Raw genomic sequence first — 14,529 nt, 5'->3', positions numbered from 1 at the left:
ACTCCATTTGCCACCTCTCAGCCCAGCGCTGCAGCTTATCTATGTCCCTCTATAACTTGTAACATCCTTCCGCACTGTCCACAACTCCACCAACTTTAGTGTCATCTGCAAATTTCCTCACCCATCCTTCTATGCCCTCCTCCAGGTCATTTATAAAAATGACAAACAGCAGTGGCCCCAAAACAGATCCTTGTGGTACACCACTAGTAACTGGACTCCAGTCTGAACATTTCCCATCAACCACCACCCTTTGTCTTCTTCCAGCTAGCCAATTTCTGATCCAAACTGCTAAATCAGCCTGAATCCCATGCCTCCGTATTTTCTGCAGTAGCCTACCGTGGGGAACCTTATCAAACGCTTTACTGAAATCCATATACACCACATCAACTGCTTTACCCTCATCCACCTGTTTGGTCACCTTCTCAAAGAACTCAGTAAGGTTTGTGAGGCACGACCTACCCTTCACAAAACCATGTTGACTATCTCAAATCAAATTATTCCTTTTCAGGTGATTATACATCCTATCTCTTATAAACCTTTCCAAGATTTTGCCCACAACAGAAGTAAGGCTCACTGGTCTATAGTTACCGGGGTTGTCTCTACTCCCCTTCTTGAACAAGGGGACAATATTTGCTATCCTCCAGTCTTCTGGCACTATTCCTGTAGACAAAGATGACTTAAAAATCAAAGCCAAAGGCTCAGCAATCTCCTCCCTAGCTTCCCAGAGAATCCTAGGACAAATCCCACCCGGCCCAGGGGACTTATTTATTTTCACACTTTCCAGAGCTGCTACACCTCCTCCTTATGAACGTCAAGCCCTTCTAGTCTAGTAGCCTGAATCTCAGTATTCTCCTCGACAGCATTGTCTTTTTCCTGTGTGAATACTGACGAAAAATATTCATTTAGCACCTCTCCTATCTTCTCGGACTCCAAGCACAACTTCCCACTACTGTCCTTGAGGAGGAATTAGCCCTGCCCAGGACCTTTGCCCACAGACCCGCTTCGAACTCCTCACCTAGCTCCCCCTCCCACTTGCCCTTGAGCTCCTCCACCGGGTTTTCCTCCGCCTCCTGTAGTTCCTGGTAGATATCCGACACCTTCCCCTCCCCCACCCAAGTGCCGGAGACCACCCTGTCCTGTATCCTCAGTGGCGGCAGCGTCGGAAAGGCCACTACCTGTTTTTTCAGGAAGATATTTAAAGGCGTTTCCTGGCGGCAGATTAAATTTGTCCTCTAGCGCCTTCAAACTGGGAAAGCTTCCGTCTATGAACAGATCTCTCATCCTTCTGATACCTGCCCTCTGCCAGCTCTGGAACCCACCATCCATCCTACCCGGGACAAACCTGTGGTTGTTACATATCGGGGTCCAGACCGACGCTCCCTCCACCTTCTTGTGCCTCGTCCACTGTCCCCAGATCCGCAGTGTCGCCACCACCACCGGACTTGTGGAGTAACGGGTCGGCGAGAACGGCAAAGGAGCCGTTATCAAAGCTCCCAGACTAGTACCTTTACATGACGCCGCCTCCAGCTGCTCCCACGCCACCCCCCCGCCCACTTCCTAACCATAGCTATATTGGCACCCAGTAGTCGTTGCGAAAGTTCGGCAGCGCCACCCCCCCCGACTGTGCTCCAACAGCGATCTCCTTACTCACGGGGTCTTATTTGCCCACACAAAGCCCGTAATGATCCTACTCACCCACTTAAAAAAGGCCTTAGGTATGAAGATGGGGAGGCACTGAAAGACAAACAAAAATCTGGGGAGGCCAGTCATTTTCACGGTCTGCACCCTGATGCACTATCAATTATGACAAGATGAGAGTAGAATGTAATCGAGGCTTTATCACACAGAGATGTGTGGCCTCCTACAGCAGCTGACGAAATGGCTGCTGTACTGAGAGCACACATATTTATACTCCGCCTACTGGGTGGAGCCAGCAGGCAGGGATCTACCCCCCTACCTGTTGTACATGGGCCTTACCGTAAAACCCATATATACAGTATAATACATCAGTGGTGACTACCACATTCACCCCCTGTTAAAAATGAGTCCAGCGGGGGTGGTGGAGAACTATATACAGACAAGTTGCTTTTAAACATCACAGAGAATATTACAAATTTAGGCGGTCTGTCGTCGAGAGTGCCGCAGTGCTGGTGGCGACTCAGGCATTAGGTTGGTCTTCCGTGACTCCGGCGGGAGCGTGTCGTAATCCTCTTCATCCCCGGGTGGGAGCAAGGGGAGGATCGATTGTCCTGGAGCGGGGGCTGCGGTGGGGTGCACCGGGTGAGGGGAGGGTGGCACCAGGGCAGGAGGGGGGGTGTGTGGGGACCCAGCTGATGCCAGGTCCCTGAGGGAGACTATTACTTGGCAGCCATCAGGGTATGCTACGTAAGCGTACTGTGGTTTGGCGTGGAGTAGCTGTACCCTCTCAACCAACGGGTCCGCCTTGTGGAGTCGCACGTGTCTACAGAGGAGAACGGGTCCTGGAGCTGCCAGCCACGTTAGGAGCGAAACCCCGGTGGTGGACTTCCTGGGGAAGGCAAAGAGACGTTCATGGAGGGTTTCGTTGGTCGCGGTGCACAGGAGTGACCGAATGGAGTGAAGTGCGTCGGGGAGGACCTCCTGCCAGTGGGAGGCCGGGAGATTTCTGGACCGTAGGGCCAGCTGGATGGCCCTCCAGACCGTCCCATTCTCCCGCTCCACCTCCCCGTTTCCCCTGGGGTTGTAGCTGGTCGTCCTGCTTGAGGCAATGCCCCTTTTCAGCAGGCACTGGTGCAGCTCATCGCTCATAAATGAGGATCCCCGGTCGCTGTGGACGTAGGCGGGGAAACCGAACAGAGCGAAAATGGTGTTGAGGGCTTTGATGATGGTGGCAGACGTCATGTCGGGGCATGGGACGGCAAAGGGGAATCGGGAATATTCGTCTACCACACTGAGGAAGTATGTGTTGCGGTCGGTGGAGGGAAGGGGCCCCTGGAAGTCCACGCTGAGGTGTTCAAAGGGATGGGAGGCCTTTACAGGCGTGCACGGTCTGGCCGGTAGAAGTGCGGTTTACACTCCACGCAGACCTCGCAGTCTCTAGTGATAGCCCTGACTTCCTCGATGGAGTAGGGCAGATTGCGGGCCTTAATGAAGTGGTTAAAACGGTGACTTCTGGGTGACAGAGATCGTCGTGCAGGGTCCGGAGTCGGTCCACTTGTGCACTGGCAAATGTGCCTCGGGATAGGGCATCAGGGGGCTCGTTGAGCTTGCCGGGACGATACAAAATCTCGTAATTGTAGGTGGAGAGCTCGATCCTCCACCTCAAGATTTTATTGTTTTTGATCTTGTCCCGCTGTGTGTTATTAAACATGAAGGCAACCGACCGTTGGTCAGTGAGGAGAGTGAATCTCCTGTCGGCCAGGTAATGCCTCCAATGCCGCACAGCTTCAACGATGGCTTAGGCCTCCTTTTCGATGGAGGAGTGCCGAATTTCAGAGGCATGGAGGGTGCGAGAAAAGAATGCCACGGCCTGCCTGCCTGGTTGAGGGTGGCGGACAGAGCGACGTCTGATGCATCGCTCTTGACTTGGAAGGGTGCATCGCGGCCTTGGCGATGTCGGCCTTGATACGTTCGAAGGCCTGGTGAGCTTCGGCCGTCAGTGGGAAAAGGGTGGATGGAATGAGTGGGCGGGCCTTGTCCACATAGTTTGGGACCCACTGGGCGTAATATGAAAAGAACCCCAGGCATCGTTTGAGAGCCTTGGGGCAGTGGGGGAGGGAGTGTTCCATGAGGGGGCACATGCGATCGGGGTTGGGCCCCAGAACTCCGTTCTGGACCACATAGCCGAGGATGGCTAATCGGTTCGTGCTGAACACGCACTTCTCCTTGTTCTACATGAGGTTGAGGAGAGTGGCGGTGTGGAGAAATTTGAAAAGGTTAGCTTAGTGGTCCTGCTGGTCGTGGCCACAGATGGTGACCTTGTCCAGGTACGGGAAGGTGGCCCGCAGTCCGTACCGGTCAACCATTCGGTCCATCTCCCATTTGAAGAGCGAGACCCCGTTGGTGACGCCGAAGGGAACCCTAAGAAAGTGGTAAAGGCAGCCATCTGCCTCGAAGGCAGTGTATAGGCGGTCCGCCTTGCGAATGGGGAGCTGATGGTAGGCAGATTTCAGGTCCACTGTCGAGAAGACCCGGTATTGTGCAATCTGATTGACCATATCAGATATGCGTGGGAGGGGGTACGCGTCGAGCTGCATGTACCGATTGGTGGTCTGACTGTTGTCAATGACCATCCTGTTTTTCTCCCCGGTTTTCACCACTACCACTTGGGCTCTCCAGGGGCTGTTGCTGGCCTCGATGATACCTTCCCGCAGCAGCCGCTGGACCTCAGACCTGATGAAGGTCCTGTCCTGGGCGCTGTACCATCTGCTCCTGGTGGCGACGGGTTTGCAATCCGGGGTTAGGTTTGCAAAAATGGAAGGCGGGTCGACCTTAAGGGTCGCGAGGCTGCAAACGGTAAGGGGTGATAAGGGCCCGCCAAATTTCAGGGTTAGGCTCCTACAGCAGCTAACGAAATGGCTGCTGTACTGAGAGCACACATATTTATACTCCGCCTACTGGGCCGAGCCAGCAGGCAGGGATCTACCCCCGTACCTGTAGTACAAGGGCCTTACCGTAAAACCCATATATATATATATATACAGTATAATACATCAGTGGTGGCTACCACACACCCTCCCTGCCAGTGACAGCGGGAGCATATCCCACCTTTTAAAGTCCCCTTCCATTTGTTCCACCAACCGGGTCAGGTTGAGCCTGTGCAGGGCATCCCATTTCCTGGCCACCTGTCTACCCAGGTAACAAAAACTTTTCTCTACCATCCTGAGCGGCAGCTCTTTCAGTCTCTCCTCTAGCTAGCGGTTCTATAGCTGGGGCAAATAGTCATGGGGAGAGGGGCTAACCCTGCCTCGTTCCCCGGTGAAGCTCGAAGTACCCCGACCTCAGCCGGTTTGTACATACACTTGCTACAGGCGCCTGGTACAGCAATTTCACCCAGCCAATAAAGCCCTCACCAAACCCGAATCTCCCCAGCATTTCCTACAGGTAGTCCCACTCCTCCCGGTCAAAGGCTTTCTCTGCGTCCATCGCTGTTACCACCTCCGCCTCCACTCCCTCTGAGGGCATCATAATAATATTCAAAAGTCTCCAGACATTGGTATTGAGTTGTCTGCATTTAACACACCCAGTCTGGTCTTCCTCTATCACCCCTGGGACGCAATCCTCAATTCTTGTGGCCAGAATCTTAGCTAGCAATTTGGCATCCACGTTTAAAAGCGAAATTGGCCTGTATGACCCGCAATGTTCCGGGTCCTTCCCTCGTTTAAGAATGAGTGAGATCAAGGCCTGTGACATTGTTGGGGGGAGGGCTCCTTTCTCTCTAGCCTCATTGAAGGTCCTCATCAGGAGTGGGCTCAATATTTCCAAATATTTCTTATAGAATTCTACCTGGTAACCGTCCGACCCCGGGGCTTTACCCGATTGCATGCCCTCTATACCCTTGACAATCTCCTCCAATTCAATCGGGGCCCCCAGCCCCTCCGCCAGGTCCTCTTCCACCTTTGGAAACTTCAACTGGTCCAAAAATTGCCTCATCCCTTCCGCTCCCGTCGGGGGCTCCGACTCGTATAGTTTACTATAGAACTCCTTAAAGACTCTGTTCACCCCCCCTGGATCCAAGACCATGTTACCCTCCTTATTCTTTACTCCCCCGATTTCCCTTGCCGCCTCCCTCTTTCGCAGTTGGTGTGCCAGCATTCTACTCGCTTTCTCCCCATACTCATAGACTGCCCCCCTTGCCTTCCTCAGCTGTACTACCACTTCCCCTGTGGTCAGCAGTTCAAACTCCGCCTGCAGACTCCGTCGCTCCCTCAGTAGCCCTGCCTCGGGAGCCTCTGCGTATCTCCTGTCAACTCGGAGTATCTCCTCCACCAGTCTCTCCCGCTCCGCTCTTTCTCTCTTTTCCCTATGGGATCGAATTGAGATGAGCTCCCCTCGGACAACTGCCTTCAGAGCCTCCCAGACCGTGGCCGCTGCTACTTCACCCGTATCGTTTATTTCTAGGTAATCCTGGATGTTCCTACTAATCCGCCCGCAAACCTCTTCGTCTGCCAGCAGCCCCACATCCAATCCTCAGAATGGCCGCTGCCCTCTCTCCTCACTAAGCCGCAGGTCCACCCAGTGCGGGGCATGATCCAAGACTGTGTTTGCTGAGTATTCTGTCCCCGCCACCTTTGGGATTAATGCCCTGCTCAAGACAAAGAAGTCTATGCGGAAATAAATCTTATGAACATGGGAGAAAAAAGAGAACTCCTTCGCTCTTGGCCGCGTGAACCTCCAGGGATCCATCCATGGTCGCTTCCCTGCTGGTCGCTTCCCTATCCTGGACATTGACCGGTCCAGCTCGGGTCAATGACTGTGTTAAAGTCTCCCCCCATGATCAGGTTGTGTGACTCTGAGTCCGGGATTTTGCCTATCATGCGTCTCATAAATTCCGCATCATCCCAATTCAGAGCGTAGACGTTCACAAACACCACCCGGACACCCTCCCACTTTCCAATCACCATTATATACCTGTCCCCCTTATCTGCCACAATTCTCCCAGCCTCGAATGCCACATCCTTACTGATCAGAATTGCTACCCCCCTGGTCATCTAGGATATTCTTAATGTAATCAGGTAAGATATTGGGCCATGCGAGAACTTGGAAGGCATCAGTTGAATACAACGCAAAAATGCTCTTAAGAATTATGAATAAAGAACTTTCATTCCTATGAAACTTTTCATAATCACCAGACCTTATCGTGGTTCATAGTCAATGAAGTACTACATTAATGTCGTCAAGGTTGTGATTTATAGAAAAAGAGCAGGTAACTCGCGCACAGCAAGGTCTTACTATTAGATAAATGATTAAATAAGCAGTGTTAGCTCTGTTGGTTGAGAGATAATCATTAGCTGGGACACATTGAGACTCCTCTCTGTTGCATTATGCGTTATGTGTTAATTCTTCACGTAGCATAAGCTGCTTCCTTGATATATATTCTGACAAAGGAAGGTTCAGACTTGGAGATAGGTTTAACACATTTATTGAACAGTTAACAATTCTCCTACTTGAGTTCGACTCTCCTGCTGATCTTGCTATAGTAACTCAATCTAACTAACCAGTCTTCTCGAACCAATGTGGTGGGTGTGATGCTTCCTGATCTGCCCCTGTCTCTCTGAGTGTCGCCTGTGGAAAAGAGAAAGAGCATGTGTGCCCTGTCCTTTTATATGGGTAGCCCCCTTGTGGTAGTGTCACCTCTGGGTGTGTCTTGACTGCCCATTGGTCATGTCCTATCTTACTGACCTATTGGTTGAATGTCTGTGTGTCATGGTGTCTCTGGGGCTCCCGCAAGCGTTTATTTAGTTCTAGTGTATCTATATTAACCACTTGTGTATTTACAGTGATGCATATCACCACCCTCTCTTCTTGTTCAAATAATACCACAGAATATTTTACATCCATCTGAGAGGGTTAATGGATCTCAGTTTACCAACTCACTTGAAAGGCAGCACATCCCACAGTACAACGCTGAAGTGTCAGCCGAGATTGTGTGCTCAAATCTCTGCAGTGAAGTTTGAACCCTGACCTTCTGACTCACAAAGGCAACATCACTGAGAGAAGAATCTCATCTCGTTCTCACTCAACACCCACACATGCATAATTACCAGCATGGCATCGGGATAGATTAAATGTTGGATAACAAAAAAAACCAGTCTGTTCTGGGTGGGATCTGACTACACTTTGTTTTTTTCTCCCCCCCCCCCCCCACCCCCACACACACACACACCCAACAAAATTGGAGGCTGCACTTAGTTGAATTTCCTGCACTGAGGAGCTTTGCTTGCCAGAGCTCCCCAGTGCAGGAAGAGATCAGGCTGCCTTTTTAAATGGTGCCCTGATCTCTCAACCTCCGACATGACCCCTGGACCCCCTCAATGCCCCAGCTCACCAAAAGGGGTCCTCGAGCCCCCCCCCACACCCCAAGAGCAGGGCACCCCAGGCCCAATCCCCGGCATGGGCAAAATGCCAGCTTGCCAGTGTACCTGCCATCCTGGAAGTGCTACCTGGGCACCCAGGCAGTGCCAAGTTGGTGCCCTGGTGGCACCAGCAGTGCCAGCATGCCAAGAGATCAACCACCCAGTGGCCTCCAATCCCCTGAGAGAGCCCCCAAGTGCCATTCTGCCTGGTCCCCATTTGTGGGGACCAGTGCTAAACAGAGCTTACCTAAGGTCTCCAAGGCAAAGGGGTTAGATCACAAAGCCTTGGCTAGATCAGGCGGATGCATATTAGAGAGAGACTAATTTCTCATTCTAATATCCAGATTTGCCAAAAACGGACCCCGCCCACAATGGGCATATCGCATTCGAGTGGGACGCGGCCATTGTTTATAGGTACCTCAGAGAATGCAATATTGCGGGGGGTGGTGACAGGGAGAGGGTGGGGGAACAATGACCTCAAGGACGGTGTTGTTTACTGGGGGGCCTTAGCTGACTTTACCTAAAAATGAATGTTGCCAGTTGCAGCTGGAACACTGGCTGCCACCAACTAACTCAGCACAAAACAGATTGAATTAGGGAGGAGATTTTAAACTTTGGCCCACAATGTGCGCAGTATCAGCATTTTAAAAAAGGTCCATCTCACTGGCTGTGGGCTTCACTGGCTAGGCCAGCATTTATTGCCCATCCCTAATTGCCCTTGAGGAGGTGAGCTGCATTCTTGAACTGCTGCTTCCCTTGCGGTGGTGGTACATCCACAGTGCTGTTCGAAGAGAGTTTCAGGATTTTGACCAAACGACAGTGAAGGAACGGCGGTACAGTTCCACGTGTATGGCTTGGAGGGGAACTTGTAGGTGATGATATTCCCATGCATCGGTTGCAATTGTTTTTCTAGATTGTAAAGGTTGCGGGATTGGAAGTTGTTGCCGAAGGATCCTTAAAGAGTCACTGCAGTGCACCTTGTTGCCACTGTAAGCCAGTGGTGGTGAGGTTGAATGTTTATTGTGTTGGATGGGGTGCCAATCAAGTGGGCTGCTTTGTTCTGAATGGTGTCAAATCTCTTGTAGGCCCCCCAATAGTAGCAGAGATGTGGAGGAACAGATTGGGAAACAGATTTTGGAAAGGTGCAGAAGTCATAGGGTGGTAGTCATGGGCGACTTTAACTTCCCAAATATTGAGTGGAAACTCTTTAGATCAAATAGTTTGGATGGGGTGGTGTTTGTGCAGTGTGTCCAGGAAGCTTTTCTAACACAGTATGTAGATTGTCCAACCAGAGGAGGGGCAATATTGGATTTAGTACTGGGTAATGAACCAGGGCAAGTGATAGATTTGTTAGTGGGGGAGCATTTTGGAGATAGTGACCACAATTCTGTGACTTTCACTTTAGTAATGGAGAGGGATAGGTACGTGCAACAGGGCAAGGTTTACAATTGGGGGAAGGGTAAATACGATGTTGTCAGACAAGAATTGAAGTGCATAAGTTGGGAACATAGGCTGGCAGGGAAGGACACAAGTGAAATGTGGAACTTGTTCAAGGAACAGGTGCTACGTGTCCTTGATATGTATGTCCCTGTCAGGCAGGGAAGAGATGGTCGAGTGAGGGAACCATGGTTGACAAGAGAGGTTGAATGTCTTGTTAAGAGAAAAAAGGTGACTTATGTAAGGCTGAGGAAACAAGGTTCAGACAGGGCATTGGAGGGATATAAGATAGCCAGGAGGGAACTGAAGAAAGGGATTAGGAGAGCTAAGAGAGGGCATGAACAATCTTTGGCGGGTAGGATCAAGGAAAACCCCAAGGCCTTTTACACATATGTGAGAAATATGAGAATGACTAGAGCGAGGGTAGGTCCGATCAAGGACAGTAGCGGGAGATTGTGTATTGAGTCTGAAGAGATAGGCGAGGTCTTGAATGAGTACTTTTCTTCTGTATTTACAAATGAGAGGGGCGATATTGTTGGAGAGGACAGTGTGAAACAGATTGGTAAGCTCGAGGAAATACTTGTTAGGAAGGAAGATGTGTTGGGCATTTTGAAAAACTTGAGGATAGACAAGTCCCCCGGGCCTGACGGGTTATATCCAAGGATTCTATGGGAAGCAAGAGATGAAATTGCAGAGCCGTTGGCAATTATCTTTTCGTCCTCACTGTCAACAGGGGTGGTACCAGGGGATTGGAGAGTGGCGAATGTCGTGCCCCTGTTCAAAAAAGGAACTAGGGATAACCCTGGGAATTACAGGCCAGTTAGTCTTACTTCGGTGGTAGGCAAAGTAATGGAAAGGGTACTGAAGGATAGGATTTCTGAGCATCTGGAAAGACACTGCTTGATTAGGGATAGTCAGCACGGATTTGTGAGGGGTAGGTCTTGCCTTACAAATCTTATTGAATTCTTTGAGGAGGTGACCAAGCATGTGGATGAAGGTAAAGCAGTGGATGTAGTGTACATGGATTTTAGTAAGGCATTTGATAAAGTTCCCCATGGTAGGCTTCTGCACAAAGTAAGGAGGCATGGGATAGTGGGAAATTTGGCCAGTTGGATAACGAACTGGCTAACCGATAGAAGTCAGAGAGTGGTGGTGGATGGCAAATATTCAGCCTGGATCCCAGTTACCAGTGGTGTACCGCAGGGATCAGTTCTGGGTCCTCTGCTGTTTGTGATTTTCATTAATGACTTGGATGAGGGAGTTGAAGGGTGGGTCAGTAAATTTGCAGACGATACGAAGATTGGTGGAGTTGTGGATAGTAAGGAGGGCTGTTGTCGGCTGCAAAGAGACATAGATAGGATGCAGAGCTGGGCTGAGAAGTGGCAGATGGAGTTTAACCCTGAAAAGTGTGAGGTTGTCCATTTTGGAAGGACAAATATGAATGCGGAATACAGGGTTAATGGTAGAGTTCTTGGCATTGTGGAGGAGCAGAGAGACCTTGGGGTCTATGTTCATACATCTTTGAAAGTTGCCACTCAAGTGGATAGAGCTGTGAAGAAGGCCTATGGTGTGCTCGCGTTCATTAACAGAGGGATTGAATTTAAGAGCAGTGAGGTGATGATGCAGCTGTACAAAACTTTGGTAAGGCCACATTTGGAGTACTGTGTACAGTTCTGGTCGCCTCATTTTAGGAAGGATGTGGAAGCTCTGGAAAAGGTGCAAAGAAGATTTACCAGGATGTTGCCTGGAATGGAGAGTAGGTCTTACGAGGAAAGGTTGAGGGTGCTAGGCCTTTTCTCATTAGAGCGGAGAAGGATGAGGGGCGACTTGATAGAGGTTTATAAGATGATCAGGGGAATAGATAGAGTAGACAGTCAGAGACTTTTTCCCCAGGTGGAACACACCATTACAAGGGGACATAAATTTAAGGTGAAAGGTGGAAGATATAGGAGGGATATCAGAGGTAGGTTCTTTACCCAGAGAGTAGTGGGGGCATGGAATGCACTGCCTGTGGAAGTAGTTGAGTCGGAAACATTAGTGACCTTCAAGCAGCTGTTGGATAGGTACATGGATTACGGGAAAATTATATAGTGTAGATTTATTTGTTCTTAAGGGCAGCACGGTAGCATTGTGGATAGCACAATTGCTTCACAGATCCATGGTCCCAGGTTCGATTTCGGCTTGGGTCATTGTCTGTGCGGAGTCTGCACGTCCTCCCCGTGTCTGCGTGGGTTTCCTCCGGATGCTCCGGTTTCCTCCCACAGTCCAAAGATGTGCGGGTTAGGTGAATTGGCCAATGATAAATTGCCCTTAATGTCCAAATTGCCCTTGATGTTGGGTGGAGGTGTTGAGTTTGGGTAGGGTGCTCTTTCCAAGAGCTGGTGCAGACTCAGGGGGCCGAATGGCCTCCTTCTGCACTGTAGATTCAATGATAATCTATGATTAATCTAGGACAAAGGTTCGGCACAACATCGTGGGCCGAAGGGCCTGTTCTGTGCTGTATTTTCTATGTTCTATGTTCTATGTTCTTGTGTTATTGGAGGTATGTAGAGAGTATTCAATCACAGTCCTGAATTGTGTCTTGTAAATGGTGGACAGGTTTGGGGGAGTCAGATGAGTAACATGCTGCTTCTGCAGAAATCTGAGCATCAGAACCGCAGCATTCATATGACTGGTCCAGTTCAGTTTCTGATCAATGGTAACCCCTAGGATCTTGATGGTGGCGATGGAAATGTAACTCCTTTATTCAAAAAGGGAGGGAGACAGGAAGAAGGAAACTACAGGTCAGTTGGCCTAATATCTTTCATAGGGAAAATGTTAAAAGCTATTATTAAAGATGTTACAGCTGGACACATGGAAAATTTCAGGGCAATTAAGCAATGTCAACATGGTTTTGTTGGGAAATCACATTTTACCAATTTGTTGGAGTTTCATAGAACCCATACAGTGCAGAAGGCCATTCGGCTCATCGAGTTTGCACCAACCATTTGAAAGACCGCCCTACACAGGCCCAATACCTGCCCTATCCTTGTAATGCCACTTAACCTTGGACACATGGGGCAATTTAGCATGGCCAATCCACCTAAACTGCACATCTTTGGACTGTGGGAGGGAACAGGAGCACCCAGAGGAAACCCGCACAGACAATGAGAGAATGTGAATACTCCACACATTAGTCCCTCGAGGTCGGACTCGAACCCAGGCACCTGGTGCTGTGAGGCAGCCGTGCTCACACTGTGCTACCGTTACTTTTTGTGCGGTGGATAAAGGTGAGCCAGTGGATGCACTTTAGTTAGATTGCTAGAAGGCATTTGATAAGGTGCTACACCAAAGGTTATTGCCTAAAATAAAAACCCATGATGTCGGGGGTAACACATTGGCATGGATTGGAGATTGTCTAGCTAACAGCAAACAGAGAGTTGGCATAAATTTGTGTTTTTCTGGTTGACAGGATATGAAAAGTGGATCCACATGGATCAGTGCTGGGGCCTCAACCTTTTATAATTGATATCAATGATTTGGATGAAGGGACTGAAGGCATGGTAGCTAAGTTTGCTGATGACACAAAGATAGGTTGGAAAGTAAATTGTGAAGAAGATGTAAGGAGGTTATAAAAGATAGGTTAAGTGAATGGGCAAAAATCTGGCAAATGGAGTATGATGTGGGTAAATGTGAAATTATCATTTTGGCAGGAAGGATAAAAAAAAAGCCTACTATCTAAATGATGAGAGATTGCAGATTTGTGAGAAGCAGAGAGATCTGGGTGTACTAGTGCAGAAATCATAAAAGGCTAGTTTATAAATACAGCAAGTAATTAGGAAAGCTAATAGAATGTTGTAGCTTATTGTGAGGAGAATTGATTACAAAAGTTTTAGGAGGGGGGTGCTATACTTCAGCTGTACAGGACATTGGTGAGACCACATCTGGAATACTGTGCAGTGTTTAAGGAAATATGTAAATCCATTAGAAAAAGTTCAGAGAAGGTTTACTAGACTAATATCAGGAATGACTTGGTTGTCTTATGAGGAAATGTTGGAGAAGATAGGTTTGTATTCACTAGAGTTTAGAAGAGTAAGAGGCAACTTGATCGAAACCTTTAAGATCCTGAGGGATCATGAAGGGGTGGATTGGGTGGGGGGTGGTGATGTACCTCTTGTGGGAGAATCTAGAACATGGGGGGGGGGGTCCACTGTTTAACAATTAAGGGTGGCTCATTTAAGACGGAGATGAGGAGAAGTTTTTTTCTCTCGGATGGTTGTCAGTCTCTGGAACTCTCTTCCTCAAAAGGCAGAAGATGCAGAATCTTTGAATATTTTTAAGGCTGAGCTAGATAGATTCTTGATTAACGAGGGGGTGAAAGGTTGTCGGGGGTAGGCCGGAATGTGGGATTGAGGTTGCAATCAGGTCAGCCATGATCTTATTGAATGGTGGAGCAGTCTTGAGTGGCCTACTCCTGCTCCGAATTTGTATGAGTCAGCAATAGTATTCCATTGAATGTCAAGGAGAGATGGTTAGATTCTCTCTTTTTGGAGGTGATAATTGCCTGGTACTTGTGTGATGCGAATGATACTTGACACTTATGAGTTCAACCCGGAATGTTCAAATCTTGCTGCATTCAGGCACAGACCGCTTCAATATCTGAGGAATTGCGAATGGTACTGAAAACTTTGCAATCATCAGTGAACATTCCCACTGCTGAGGAAGGTCATTGATAAAGGAGCTGAAGATGGTTGGGCCTAGGACACTATTCCAAGGAACTCCTGCAGTGATGTCCTAGGGCTGAAATGATTGGCATCCAACAAGCACAACTATCCTTCGTGCTAGGTATGACTCCAACCAGTGGAGAATTTTCCTCCTGGTTTCCATTTACTTCAATTTTTCTCAGGTTCTGTGACACCACATTTTCTCAAATGCTGCTTTGAGTTCAGCTCTTTTGTCTATATTCAGATTAAGGTTGGAATGAGGTCTGGAGCAGAATACCCCGGCACAACCAAAATTAGGCATCAGTGGGCAGATTTTTGCCGTGTCAGTATCACAT

The sequence above is a fragment of the Scyliorhinus torazame genome, chromosome 10 (genome assembly GCF_047496885.1).
Source record: "Scyliorhinus torazame isolate Kashiwa2021f chromosome 10, sScyTor2.1, whole genome shotgun sequence".
NCBI classification, from domain to species: Eukaryota; Metazoa; Chordata; class Chondrichthyes; order Carcharhiniformes; family Scyliorhinidae; genus Scyliorhinus; species Scyliorhinus torazame.
Note: the sequence above shows the minus strand (reverse complement) of the source record.